The sequence below is a fragment of the Urocitellus parryii genome, chromosome 6 (assembly GCF_045843805.1).
Source record: "Urocitellus parryii isolate mUroPar1 chromosome 6, mUroPar1.hap1, whole genome shotgun sequence".
NCBI lineage: Eukaryota > Metazoa > Chordata > Mammalia > Rodentia > Sciuridae > Urocitellus > Urocitellus parryii.
In genome coordinates this window covers 120835714-120851152 of record NC_135536.1, presented here as the reverse complement: position 1 = coordinate 120851152, position 15439 = coordinate 120835714, and positions in this window count along the sequence as shown.

The window sequence follows — 15439 nt, the reverse complement described above, 5'->3', positions numbered from 1 at the left end:
GGCCCAGTACAGAAAGAATTTAAGTCCTCCAAAGTAATAGCTTTTAGCAGTTAGTAATCCACTGCCTTCCTGTGTAACTGGTTGCCTTAATTTTGCCAGTCTAATCTGCCTGTTATTTTTGTTGGTGAAATGTTTGGGTTCCTCTGGGTTTTGTAAATAGACCAATTATTATGTGACCTCTCCCAGGCCAAAATAATTGGGCTATTCTTAAGTTTTAGATTTTGAATTTAAGAAGCAATTTTGAAAGATTTGTACTTCAAGAATGGTGAAATTTTGGCTACCTATTAATAGTACAACTAAATTTTAATGTATGATTTAGATTTGTGTGTTTTTACTTTTCTGCTATTAATTGTAAATACCCCACTTCCAGATTATTCTAAATGCATTCTGATCATTTTTATGACTCATGACTTTTATCTATTATTCATATACCATGATGTTCCCCTTTGGTGTACTTGCTTTCAAATTGGCTACTGTTAATTTCCAAATGAATCAAGTTGTTTTGGATAAAAATTAAGTTAATCATCTTAAAAAACAAACTAAACCAAATTGAGAAAAATAAAAGTTGTAAAGTTGTTAAGAGTGCATCATGTATAATAAATTTGTGTCATGTTTTGTAAAAACTGTTTCATTTATACAGGTCTTGGGTCACAAAGGAAAATCTGCTTCTGGCTAAAAGGTTTAAAAATGATTGCCATAAAGGCTATTTAGAACTACGGATGTAGCTCAGTTGTAGAGCACTTGCCTAGTATGTGCAAGTGCAAGGCCCTGGGTTCTATCCCCAATACACCAAAAAAAAAAAAAAAAAAAAGCTTTCTAAAGATTTCCTAGATGGGGGCTGGGGCTGGGGCTCAGCAGTAAGTAGTACCTGGCATGTGTGAGGCACTGGGTTCGATTCTCAGCACTACATAAAAATAAGTAGAAAAATAATAAATGTCTATCAACAACTAAAAAAATATTTAAAAATATTTTTCCAAGTGTATAATTTTATAATTTTGATAAGAACTCCAAATCTTCCTTTAAAACAGTTGTGTAAGCATCTACTTTCACACATATGCCCCCAGAGCACCAAGCACCTGGGGTTTACTGGCAGGCTTTTAGCACTGGGATCATGAAGCAGGGATAATTGGCCTTTTTTGAGCCATAGATGTCTTTTGTATAAATCCTGTCTCAGAATAATGTTTTTAAGTGCATAAAAACAAAACTCATAGGATTTCAAAGGAAAACAGTTATATCAAAAATTATCAAAGCTGGGCATGGTGGTGTACACCTGTAATCCTGGCAGCTCAGGAGGCTGAGGCAGGAGGATCATGAGTTCAAAGCCAGCCTCAGCAAAAGCAAGGCACTAAGCAACTCAGTGAGACCCTGTCTCTAAATAAAATACAAAATAGGACTGGGGATGTGGCTCAATGGTCGAGTGCCCTGAGTTCAATCCCCGATACCCCCCACAAAAAAAGTTATCAAAATATTTGTGAAATTGTAATATATGTACTTTTATGTTAATGTAGCAGATTTAAACCTGTAATTTCAAAGTAGCAATAAGCATAAGCAATATTTTGAATTTTCTTTTAAAAAAATTTTTTAGATGTTGATGAACCTTTATTTTATTCCTTTATTTATATGCAATGCTGAGAATAGAACCTAGTGCCTCACACGTGCTAGGCAAGCACTCTACTACTGAGCCCCAGCCCCAGCCCACAATATTTTGAATTTTCTATAACAACTGTAATATTATAGGAAAATATCTGTGATTTGTATTAGTGATAAAGTCAGTTATTGATAATACTCCTGGGCTTATTGCATATATTTATAATTAGATAAAATATTGAATTCCAGTTAGGAGTTAAGGAAAATAAAGACATAATTATTTTCCTGTCAGAGTTGACAAGTACTTTTAATTCTGGTATCAGTCTAAAATAAAAGTTCTGTTACTATTAACATTTTGGAGATGTCCCTGTGAGGTTATGTAATTTACCCATCCAAGATGGGTAACTCCCATTGGTCCTGATTTCTGCTCAGCACAGGTGGAGGGAGGGGAGCTCCCTGGGTGACATCTGCCCTATATGGTGCTCTCAAGGTCTTCTAACACGAACTTTTCTGTGATCCTCTTTAGGGACCCCTTCATCTTTCTGAAGTTGATCCCAGGTGCTCTCCCTGACCCCCACAGATGACACCCTACTCTCCTTCCTGTCTTCTCCCTCCCTTTCTGCAGACTTCAGTGTCTCCCATAGTGTCTCTCTCCTGTGGATGCCACTCTGTCCCCTGTGTCTCCCTTTTCTTTGACCTAGTAGCACCTTCTTCTCTCATGCATGCCCACACAGACCAAACCCAGACCCTTTTTATTGTTTCTAGGTTGAGCACATAGGGCTATACAGCTTAGGCTCTAACCACAATGCCTGGGTTCAATCTTGGATGGGTAACTTAACCCATCCACAGGTAACCTCACAGGAACATCCCTAAAATGGGGATAACAGTGTAACTTCCTTTTCAGAGCTGATATGAGGATTAAAAGAGTTAGCATATGTAAGATGCTTAGAATAGTACCTGGCACAAAGAAAACACTCAAATGCCAACTTATTGCTCCTAACAGTTGTTAGCCTAGGAAGCTACAAACATTCAGCCCAGCTTTAGGGAAAACCCTGAAAGCCCCAAGTTCTTTTTCCCTCACCAGCTTGCTGGACAGTTTAGTGTAAGTGCTTCTCTGAAACTTACAGCTCAAGCAATGATGCACTCTGGGTATTTCACAAGGACCTTTATAGAAAATTATGTCCCTCCAAAAGCAGTGACTCACATACTGATTTAAAAATTATCATCCATTTTTATATGTGTATATTATTTTTAAATCATATATATGAACTATTCTACTAATATATTTAGGTACATTATAAAACAAATACAAAAATGGAACTTTTGAGATTAAAATATATATAATCAAAAGGCCTGATATTGTCTTCCCACACCCCAGTGAGTGATCTTGCTCACCACCTGGGATGCAGAAAACATACTTTAGAGACCCTAATGTCTCCAAATTTTTGTTTTGGTTGGAAAACTTAGCAGAGCTGCAGTGGTGAATGAATGGACTGAACTTTGTACACAGAATAAAAAATGACACAGAATACTGGAGCTAATATTGTGGGATGGAGATTAACTGTTATTTTATACAAAAGAGTAAACTGACCTTAAGGAAGGCCAACGGTTACTGAACCAGAAAGACAGAGTGAGAATGGAAACCCAAGCTGCATTTGCAGGTGGCTATTTCTCTTTTCATTTCTAATTCCACAGTGTTAGGGGAGAGGATGGTGGGGAACAGGAGGTTCCAGCAAGGGAAGAGGTGACTGAGGGTGAGGGCAGTGTTGTTATAGGGCCAGAGGTAGCAATCTTAGTTCAAAACCACAGGGACACATGGCTCCTTTCTGTAGCCGGTCCAGGCGGACTGAACCAGAGAACCTCCTGGGACTGGCCTTTTACCTTGTAGCCTGGGTCTCTGGGCAGCAGCAGCAGGCTTGTATCTGAAGGGAAACGGGCTACAGACGCAGAGCCATCAGCCAGGGGCTTTGCCACCACTGTCCAGAGGGTGGCAGTCACTGCCTGTGCATGTCCCCCTGCAGGGCCTGTGCCTGCTGGAGGAATGGGAGTACCTGCCCTCCTAGCCTTTCTAGATCCTCAGAAGCAGTGAATGTCTCCTGTGGAGTCATTATGGAACCATAAGCAAGGGTCTCATAGTCCTAACACTATAGCTTTAACCCCTGGTTGTTTTCTAAGTGTGGTTCGCAGTCCAGCAGTATCAGCATCACCTGAAAATTTATTCAAAATACAAAACTTTCAGACTCTATCCCAAAACTACCCAACAAGAAAAGCTAAGAATGGGCCCAACAATCTGAGTTTAACATTCCTCTGAATCGATGGTGCAGGCTGATGTGTGAGGATGACCACTGTCCCACTAAATGAGGAGGAGGAAGCCAGGTACCGCCAGGGTGAGCTCAGGTTGCTAAGCTCAGGTGATGGTGCCCATAAAGCCTGGAGTGAGGAGATAGTGAACCCCACATCCCCTGAGTTGTGGAGATTCCCACCTGTGATTCCTGCAGATCCTGGCAGTGAGGTCCCCCAAAGAAGTTATGGAGAAGGTAAGGACAGAGGATAGAGAGCTCTTGGAGGGGCAGCTGAAGCCCCCCATGCCTAGCACACACTTGACTAAAGGGCTGCCACTCATGGGCATGGCAAGGGGCCTGATGTTCTTAGTACCCAGCAACAGGTCAGGGTGTGGTTCAGTTATTTGATTCACCAGCTGCTGGCCAGAGGTTGGCAGTCACTTTCTGTGCATGGCTACTTTGCTATTGTTCACCAAATAGGCCTATGCGAGTATAAACTGGGAATATCAATGGAATCAGATGGAATCCCTGCCCCCAACGAGTTCACAGTGACTCTATCTCACCAGGACTGAAGCCACCTTCAACAAGAATGGACTTTCTGGTTAGAAAAGCCCTCATCCATCTGATTCTCCCCCTGTCAGAGGTCTAAGAATTATGTATTCTCATTGTTGTAGAAAAGGTGGCCCAAAGACTGCACATGGTTAATCCCAAGCACCTGATAAAACTGTGGCAGAATAGAAACTAGAACCCAGGCCTCTTGAGTCGCCACGCAGCTTGCCTTTCTGCTCCTGAGCATTCAGTGAGCGTGACCCAAAGAGGTACCATGGGTGATCAGGGGCTGGACCCTTCTCCATAGCCTTCAGGGGCTACACCCTTCAAATATGGGCAGCAGCCAGGAACCAAAGTACAGCTAGAGGAACCAGGCCTCGTGCTGGGGATTTGGGGGCACTTGGCAAGCCTAGCAGTGTACGATATTCTGCTGTAACTGGGGCCCACACCAGAACATTCTGAACCTTGTTGGCCTTTACCTTTTTCCTTAGGAAGCAGCAAAGTCAGGCTGCAAAAACAGGCTACCAAAAAAATTGAGAGTAGGAAAGTGGCCAAGGAGGCCAGAGTGATGGGCCTGCCAGCCCCAAACGGTGGCAGGAATGGCAGTGGTGGGTGAGGGTGGGTTGAGGTGCTACAGCCTACAATTGATGAAGTAGGAGAGGTTGGTGGGTCAGTCTGATGAAGAAGCCTGCCTCTTCCTGATTCCTCTCTGAGCCTCAGCTTCTATATGCATGGTGAGCGTCTCAAAGAAGCAAAGGGAAGAGGCACAGGGATTCCTATAGTGTGCTGGTAAATGTTTAATAAAAGGCTCTTGAGGGGTGGGGGTACAAAACCTGGTTTGCCAATAGCATTTGCCAATTTCCTTGGTATAAATACAGCTCCGGTGGGTGATTCAAGCAACTAATACCTGATGGTGCTGACTGATGTGTGCAGCCAGCTTTTGTAAGCTGCCTGCGCGAGCTCCAGCACACCTGAGTAGTCTTGACATTGCTGACGGTGTCACACTGACCCAGAGTTCATGGGCACACATACTCTGCTGCGTCCACTATGGAGCCTGCCAGCAGGTAGTGTCCTCATGGAGAGCTTGGTGCAGTGATAACAGAGTTGGAGTTGAGAGAGCTGAAAATGTAGAGACTCTTAACTTACAAAGTTAGGGGCAGTCAGGGGGCTAAGGGCAGCACAGGGCCTGCACTCCAGAAGCTGGGGCAAAACAAGCTCGGGGAGGAGAATTCTCTGCTTTGAGGCTCCCAGTGGAACCTGGAAGCCCCTTCCGGTAGCAGCATATGTAGAGACTCCTGCCAGGAAGAACAGGTGCCAAGGCCAAGCCAGAAAGGCTGGGAAAGCTCCAGGGACCCTGTATTGAGTGGATTTCTGAAGGACAAAGGGAATTCAAGAAGCCAAAGGTGGCTTTAGAACAGCCTCACTGCAAAGCTCCCCCACCCCCAACTGGCGACCAAGCTTGTGTCCTTTACTCCTTAACTGCTGCTGTGCTAACGTGGAGAGCAGAAGAATTGGAGCCTGTGGAGACCTTGCTGTGCAGTGATACCCAAAGTGCCTAGGAGGCTATGTGGCATAGCAGCACAACACTTAGAACCTCACACTGGGAGCCATTATCACGATGGTCCTGTTGTTATCATTCCCACTTCTGAGCACTGTGTGCTAGGCACGAAGCTGGGCATATTACCTACGCTGCCGCATTAAGCTATCCCTGGCTTTGAGAAGGAGTCTTTCTGATCCCTCTCTGAGCCTCAGCTTCTCAGCTGTCTGATCATGAGGCCATTGGCTCTGGATTGGCTCTGGATTCCCTTCCAGCTTTTCTCTGATGTGCCTCAGCTGTCCTCAACTGGCAATGTTTTTCCACTGACTTGTTACCTTGGCAGTGAGCTGCCTGTGTCACTGGCAAGTAGTGTATAGGATGCTTTTTGTGCCTTTGAGTCCTCTCTGCTTTAGTCAGGCCATTACCCTGGGATCTATTCTACACAGTTTTCCACCAGCTCTGCCCAAATGTAAACTGAGGGCACCCCACTATCACCACCACCACCAATCTGTACCTCTAACTTCCCAGCCTAGGAACCAGTCCACATTCACCCAAAGGATAGGGGATTTATTGCCAGTGGGGCAGCCTTGAACAATGGGGGATCTACCCAATGGGCAAGTGTTTCACCTTTTGTCTCCTTGAGATGCCTGATACAAGACTGTACAGCACTGGTGGCCACCTCAACAATGCATCCTTGATTTGGCTTGCTCTTCTTCTTTTCCCCTAACCCTCACTCCTACTCCCTGGGATCATGTCCCTAAATAAGCTCCCTGCTTGGATATTTGTCATGGGCTCTGTTTTGGAGGAAGTCCAGGCTAAGAGAGTTTCCAAGTGACCATGACTGTAAATAATCTACTCTTGATAAAGTGGGCTGATTAATTCTAATTAAGTTCCAGCTCTTTTGTATTTGAAGATGATTTCTCGAGTGGTAGGAAGGCTTGGTGGGATGGGAACACTCTGAAGGGCCTTTTTCTACCCTAAGGAGGAGTATTGGAAGGCCAGGAACCAGGGTATCTGTATGGAGGCTGGAGATCAGTGAGGAGCCTCTGCTGGTGGGATGTCTGTGGAAACTCGGCACTTTGGTGTAGGAAGTTGGTTGCTATTGAAGGTGTTCTTGTTACTAAGCCAGGTCAGTTTTGCCACCATGCAGCATGCTACTCATTGAAAAACGAGTTTTTCAAAACAAAATTTATTCACAAGGTGGCCAAGTGTGGAAACAAAAGAGCAAGTCTCAAATCCACCTCTCTGAGGATAGGGTTTGGGGATATATATGGGCTGAGGCGTGGAGATAGGTGATTAGAGGTTAGTAAGTAATCTGTGGTCTGCATGTATAATCAAATTTCATCAGCTGTTACCATATTTTTATAGCTCTAAAACAGGTGATTTTTAAACTCAAACCAAAAGCAAATAAAAGAGGTTAAGTCCAGAAAAGCAAGTAACTAAAAGCAGGTGAAGAAGCAGGTTGAGGCCAGAGGGTTTACTCAGGTTTTCCCTTGCTTTCATCCTGAGCCTGCAGAGCTGAGTTATCCTGAACAAAGCTGGATGCAAACTGACCCAGGTCCTCACTGACTTCCAATTCCAGCTCCCTGCAGAATCAAGAGGAGCAAGGAATCAAGTAAAAGAGGCCCCTACACTGCAGACATCTTCTCTGAACACTCATTCTTGACTGAGGTCTCTCAAAAAGGCAGTATTTGGGATGAAGTGAGGAAGTTGTGCCTCAGGGAATGGCCAAAACCCAATAACATCTCAGCCTACAGAGACCTGGGCGGTGGGGGTGGGAAGCTCACTGGCAGACCTCTGCAGGGCGAAGCTGGTTTGGAGGGGACACATATGGGCTCTGATCTCAAGCCAGGCCATAACCTAGTGACTGGCCACAGAGAAGTGCCTGGACCCACAGGGAGAAGGCACTTTTTCATAGGCAGAACTCTACTCCTCAGGGCAGGGGCTGCCTTAGAGGTGTAAACCTCCTGTCCAGGGTGGCTATATAAGCTGCAGTTGAATGGCCAAATGTAGGACTGGCTGATGAGACTCCAGGCCCCAGGGTGGACTTCCAGCCACTTCTCACCACCACCCTGCTATCATTTCAAGATCATTCCTCATTGCCAAGCTGTTTTCAGGGGCGCCGTAAAAGTTGGCAGGAGTCTTAGAACCACAGCAGGCTCTAAGTACTGAACTCCTTCAACTTCCAATGTTCACCCAGCCCACAATAGGCTCTCCCCCAGCACCTCTCCCTCTCAGCAACCAGATCTTGGGGGATTCTGCTATGCACAGCAAGAAAGATCAGGCAAGATCCTCGTGGGATTCAAAGGCTGTGATCTGGAGTGAAGCCCTCCCTACACACCTCATAATCTGGTTTCCTCAAGCTCTGCCCTCCCATGCCCCCACACTTATGGGTCTCCAAATCCAGATGGTCATTCAGTGCCATACGAGGCATCCTTCTCTGAAGCCCCAGCCCTCAGTGTCTTAGCCTCCACAGAGACTCCTTTTGAAAGGAGGAAGGAGACAGCATCAGGAGTGGATGCACTTAGTTGATAACCCAGCAGGGCCTCAGGGTGCTGAAGAGCTGTACCTAAAGGAGGTGAACTAGCCCTGTGACATGGCTCCAGGACATGTAACTAGAAAAGCATCCAGGGGCATGGGGAGCAGGGCCAAAGAAGGCTGTTTTGAGTCTAGGGGGTTAAAATTCCCATGATAACAGGCTGAGGCTGCTTGGGAGGACTACTCTGTAAAGGGTCAAGAAGTCCTGGCTGTGGGAAAGGGATAGAGGGTCTTCAGCAAGATCTGCTAGGAGGTGGGCTAGACAGCTAAGAATGATGAAGCCACACCCTTTTCTTCATCGTTCCTCTCCAGCCTGATGGATAATGGCATCCTACTCTGTAATCCACCTTGACCTACCCTCCCTGAAATTCTGGAATTCTCTTCTTCCCTGCTCTCTGGTCCCTTCTATCCTTATTCCTAAGCCAGAGCTGCCAGATTGGTTGATGGGGACCCCAGAGCAGGAACCTCCCTCCCCAGAGGCCTGACCCAAGGAGCTATCATTTTCTGGGAAGACAGAATTGTGCAGAACAAAGTTGGGTTCTAAATTGGCCTCAGCCCCACCACCTATTTGTTTTGTGTGATTATCACATCACAGCTCCCCTGGGATCCGGTGTCCTTGATCACACATACTTGGGACACCCTGCGTGGCCAGGGTCTCAGCCCAGAAGGGCACTGAAGTCTGGCCTGGCAGGGCACAATTCTGTCTTCCCTTAGACCAGGTCCCTGGGGATGGGAGTTCCTGCTCTGGGGCACCTTGTCAATTAATTTGGCAGCTCAGTGTCCAGGGGCAAGTGGTCTTTGAGAGGCATAATGTATCCACGTCAGAAATGAGTTATGGGATTCGCCACGGGGCTGTGATCATTCTTCTCCCCTCCACTCCACCTCCCCTTGAGGCCTGCTTTGTCATCCGGTCCCAGTGTTTGCATGCATCATTGCCCGGCCACCCCCTGGTCAGCGAGTGGCCACGGGGGACTCATTGGAGGCACATTATCAGCCACTGGTTGTAAGCAATGATGGAGGGGCAGGCCCATCTGCACATACATTAGGCCTTTTGTCTCTGGCCTCAGTGGGAAAGATGAATGAGGCCTGTCGCTAGGCCTCTGCTGCCTGGGGGACATAAGGGGCCTGGAACAGACCTTGGGCTGGGTGTTTGTGGGGTAGAAAGCAGCCTGTGCCTGCCTCTGCAGACAGAGCAAACAGGCCTAACCAGAGACAGCTGAGAGGAGGCAATAGTGAGGAGGAATCCCAGAAAGCCATGTGAGTCAGGTGGGGTTTCTGCTTCACCGAAGCCAGTGGCCCCTCCACCCACATTAAAACTGATGCTTGGTCTTGTGGGGTCCATTTGCATCGTCATAAATGCAGGCTGATGGTTCCCAGACTAGCAGATTCAAACACCTCACTCTTTGGTAAGGAACCCAAGGCCCAAGAAAGCCAGGGACATCCCCAAGATCCCTTCCAGACTTAGTAGCAGGGCCAGGATGAGAACTGATATGGAAAACTCCCACAGACACCCCTACCCCCATTTAGCACAGATCCAGTTAAACATATCTCTGATGACTCTAAGACAAGGTGCAGGTTCCTGAGGGCTCTGACCCATTCTGGATGTGTGAGAGGCTATCTTATTTCAGAGCATCAGGCAGAGTCAGGGGCACATTACAGATGTGAAGTGGAGGACCCAAATTTGGAGGAGCTGCTCCCAGGTGACCCCCGTGGTAAGCTTCCTCAACACCAGTTAACACATTACTCTCCAGCTCATCAACCTTCTGTGGCTCCCCATGGCCACAGCACACAATCCTAATTCCTTGGCCTGGCATCTGGAGCCTTCTGTGATCTGCCTCTGTGCACTTCCCACCCCACCCCATTTGTAAAAGGAAGTGCAGTCTAAACATCACTGGCCCTGGGAAGTTTTCCTCAGGACTCTCGATGTATGCTGTTCCTAGTGCTACCATACTGGTAATTGTACTCTGCCTGGTGTTTTTTTTTTTTTTTTTAAGATGGCCCTTTTATTAAAAAATATATGTTTAGTCATAAATGGATCTTTATTTTTTAATTTATTTATATGTGGTGCTGAGAATCAAACCCATGCCTCACACATGCCAGGCAAGTGCACTACCACCCAAGCCTTCTGCCTGATTTTAAAGATCCTCATTTCCAGGTCTCTTCTCTGATGAATTGTATGTTATGTGCCTTACCTAGGGCCCCAGTCCTGACACATAGCCCAGCCGAGTAACTCAGGGAAGGAAGGAAGGAAGGAAGGAAGGAAGGAAGGAAGGAAGGAAGGAAGGAAGGAAGGAAGGAAGGAAGGAAGGAAGGGAGGAAGGAAGGGCCTACAGGCTCTACTCTTTGGGAAAACATTTTGGACATAGTTGCCAAGAGCCCTCCCATGGCCCCTCCCCAGCAATCACACTCCTAAGGCAGTTCCTTAAGGAAATAATCCAAAAACAGGAGGGGAAAAAAACTTCAGAGACATAGATGCTTATTGTAGTGTTTCTAATCATGTTAAGAAACTGGGAAATCCTAAATGTCTAAAAAAGGGGACTGTGTTAAGCAAATGTGTATACATCCCTATGATGGGATTGTCCACAATGAAGGCCCTGAAGCTAATAGGGAAGGGGAAGAGGAGACATGTAATTTTGGAATGTTTGACCATTTTATAAGTGCATTAGGTTTGAAGAGCCATTTCTACGTATACATGGATGATACTTTTCTGAACTGTCATTTCTGTTCTATTGATCTCTTTGTTTACTCCTAAACCAATTCCTGGGTTGTTTTTTTTTTTTTTTTTTTTTTTTTTTTTTTGTGTGTGTGTGTGTGTGTGTGTGTTGTTGTTGTTGTTGTTTGTTTTTGTGGTGCTAGGGGCCTTGTGTCTGCTAAGCGAGTGTTCTACCAATAAGCTACATCCCCAGCCACAATTTCTATGGCTTTAAAATACTAAAACATTATGATAATTTTTTATATCTGATGAGATAATTTCCTCTCTTTATCCTTTTCATAATTGCCTTAGTCATTCCCATATATTTATTTGCCAATAAAAATTTTAGTGCCAATCTGCCAAATATGAAAAAAATCTTGTTACATTTTGATTGGGCTTGAATTGAATTTATAGAGTATTTGGGGAGAGGGAATGAAGTTTTACAATAGTGACTCATCCCAATGTATTATTTTTGAAAATTAATTTTAAAAAAGTAGAGTGAATATCATATAGCCACATGGAAACTGCTTATGCTATAAAACTAAGAGGAAAAAATGTGGTTCATAATTGTGTTACCATGTGATTACCCCTGAACAGATGTGGAGGAGGAAACTAGAAGGAAATATAGACATGCAAACACTGGATTTTTTCTCTTTGTTCCATTTTCCTAATTTTTCTACAAATTACTTTTACTTAAAAAAAATACTCATTTTGGACTGGGGATATAGCTCAGTTGGTAGAGTGCTTGCCTTGCATGCACAAGATCCTCGGTTCAACCCCCAGCACCACACACACACCACACACACACACACACACACACACACACACACCACTCATTTTTAAGAAGAGGGACATTAAAAAAAATCAGAACATATTCTCAAAGGGAGACCAGCATGAAGAAATAACTCAAATATGTTCCATCAAGAAAGGTTGGGGAACAGGAAACTCAGTGTGGAGGCAACACAGGCCACTCAACTTCTCTCTGACAATTTCTGTATGGGAGCTGTGGGCCCAGGCCACAGGACCCCAAAGGCAGAGTGAGCAGGGCAAGATGGCTGAGGAAGGGCTCCCTCACAGGCCTTCAGTGGCTCCAGCTGCACGGAATATGCGTGAAAGTGCACATGTGATCAGAGGGTCTCCCCTAGGTGCCCAAGTCTAGTCCAGCCTGGGAATCTGTGGCTCTTAGACTCCAGACACTGGCCTGAGAAACTGCCCTGTGTCCACATGACATATGACCAGGGAGTGGAACTTGCTCATTAGGGGTACCTAGTGAGCACTGTTGAGGGCTGGTGTGGGCTGGGGAGAAGAGATCCAGCACATGTAAACTCAGAAAACAAGACAAAGCCCCATCCAGATGGCAGAACCAGATGTCTGGGTAGTAGGAAACAGCTCATGCACTACTGATCTCTTCGGTTGCCCTCCAGAATGTTGGCAATGCCTTAATTTGGTTTCCAAGGACTCTTCATCAAAGACATACAAGAACTCATGGCCTAGGACGTTAAGCTGCCCGGTCAGGCTAGCCCAGCCTGTTTTGTTTTGTTTTTGTTGTTGTTGTTGTTGTTGGTGGTGGTGGTGGTGGTAATGGGAATTGAACCCAGGGATGCTCTACCACTGAATTATATCCTCCATCATTTAAATTTTTTTTTTTTTTTTTTTTTTTTTAGTTAGGGTCTCTCTAAGTTGCAGAAGCTGGCCTGAACTTGTGATCCTCCTGCCTCAGCCTCCTGAGTTGCACCTACCTGAGCCTGAAGACCTCAGCAGGGGAGTGAAGCAGCCCACATCAAACCCACCCCACAGCATTCTGTGGTTGAAACAATAAAGAAATTTCCCAAAAGATGTTTCCTGCCCCCCCGCCCCCCTGCCCCCCCTATTCCCCTTCCCCCCCTATTCCCCTTCCCCCACCCATTACCTCTCCTGGAGGGTAATGCCTCCTCCAGGAGAGCTGTGTCAGCTGTCAGGGGCAATGGATGTGTCAGTGCAGAGAGACAAGATGGATGGCTAATGGTTAATGAGTTAGGGACTCTGACCCCCCTCATGGGCTGGGGGCGGGTGGCTCTAATGACCACTGGGCCTGATCTCCCTGAAGACAGGCAGCCAAACCACTGCTATCCTTCATTTGTGCCCCCCACCAGCCCTACGAAATGACTTTGGCCGGGAAACCTCCACTCCCATTAGAAAACCCTCTCTTCCCATCTCTGAGGCCTCCATGCCAGGTAGGCACAGAGGCATCAGAGCTTCATCAGGAAGGAGCCAAAGGCAGGAGCAATAAGAGTAGCATTTCAAAGCAGGCAGAGGGCAGGAGACAGGTAAAGGCCTCCTCAGTCTGGGTATGAGGTCACCTGGGCACAGAAGAACCTTCCATTTGGGTAAAGGAGGGAATACCAGCTGCTTCCCCACCGAACTTCCTTGCATCTTATTTTTGCTCCTCTCCATCATGGGAAAGTAGGACACACAGGATGATCAAAGACCTCATACAAAGTCCCTGCTCTACCCCCCAGGGGAGCCTGCTAAACTGGTCAAATCTCAGGAACTCTCAGGACCCCTGACTGATTAGCCATATTGATTGGGACCAGGCTCAAGATGTACCGTGCTTTCTGCCTCCATCTCTCCCTTCCCCTCCCTAGTCCCCATCCTCTCTATCTGCCAGAGCCCCTTATCTCCTAACCCTGAGGAGTAGGCAGACAAAGGCCTGGGGAGAGAAGGAAGAACACAGCTTACACCAGCTGCTCTGTGTCACTCCCACCGACTTCACCCATGCCCACTCTGGGCCATGCCCTTGGCTGGGCTCTGAACACGGAGATAAGCCAGACTTGGTACCTGACCAGGTGCTGCTCTGAGACTGGGGGGAAGACAGGTGTATAAATACCTACAGTGAGCACTGTGGAGGTGGTATGGCAGGGATCTGGGATGAAGGGCAGGGGTGTGGTCCTGGAGGATCAGAGAAGTTTCCAGAGTTGGGGTCATGTGAGCTGAATTTTGAATTGTGAGGAGGGAGTTTTGTCAGGCAGAGGGGAGAGCAGAACAAAGCAAGAGGAATGTACAAAGGCTTGCGGTTTTTAGGGGTTGTCCATGCAGGGAAGAGGCATGGTGGAAAGCAGCAACCCAGCAACCCAGATCATAAAGGCCTTTGACACCCGGGAGAGGGCTCGATTCTGAAGCTGGGGGCACTACAGCCAGGACTTTAGGCAGGGGAGGCCACAGTCAAGTGTCTGAGCTGCGTAACTTGGAGACTGAGAGACCCCAGGAGAGGTCCATTCCCAGCAGCGTCCCTAGGTCCTATTCATGTATGTAAGATCAGCCCTGCCTGGGTTGTAAGGGAGGTACCAAGCAGCTTGAGAGTCTTCCAGGTAGGTCTCCAAGACTGAGGATGTTCTCAGACAGCCCAGTAGCCTTTTGTCACAACTGTAGGTGCAGCACCCCAGGAGAACCCACTAATATTCCCAGCCTACTGCCTCTTGGGGAGGAATGCTCTCCCTACAGTGACAAAAAGCAAATGCAGAATCAAGATGAGAGAATAAAATAATGCATTTCCAAATTCTACGGCAGAAAAAGTCCCTAGGTGGAAGGCAGCAGACTCACCCTCAGTCCCAGCTCTGACTGCTTCCAGGCAAGTTCTTTTCCCTCTCAGGGCCTGTTTCCCCACTGTACGGTGAGAGAACTCTGCTCTCCCGGCTCTGTGCTCCATTTCTCCAGTGGGTGTAGAACTTTATGGTTCACCAGCATCTGGATGTGAACCTTACAGAATGGGTGTTATGGTATTCACAATGCAGATGCTTAAAGTGAGGCCAGATGACCCAAGCACACTGGTGGCAGGGCCTGGATGAGAACGTGGGGCTCCTGCTCCCCAGTCCAAAGCCGTTCCTTCAGAGCCTTGGCATGTGCCTCCTCACTGTAATTGTCCAGTTTTCTCATGTATATTTGTTTCAGAGGTGTGTGTGTGGTCGGGGGAGGTGCTTCTTCCCTTGGGGACATTCCTTACTCCCTGTGAACAACTGGCGTGAGTTAGGTGTCTGTCCTGGGGGGTCCCTCTCAAAGGTCCATTAACTAACTGCTGGATCTGTGCTCCAAAGACAAGGTGGAACTGTGGCCTCTGATTTCTGCCTGGGTACTGTAGAAGGGAAGGTGGGCTGTCTCCAGGTCCAAAGCCACCTGGAATGATGCTGAATCCTGGAAGGGCGACGTGAGAGGAGGCTATTTGCCCACGAGCTGCTGGCTGGCGGAAGGGGGCGGGGAGCCCTCAACTGAGGTAAAATA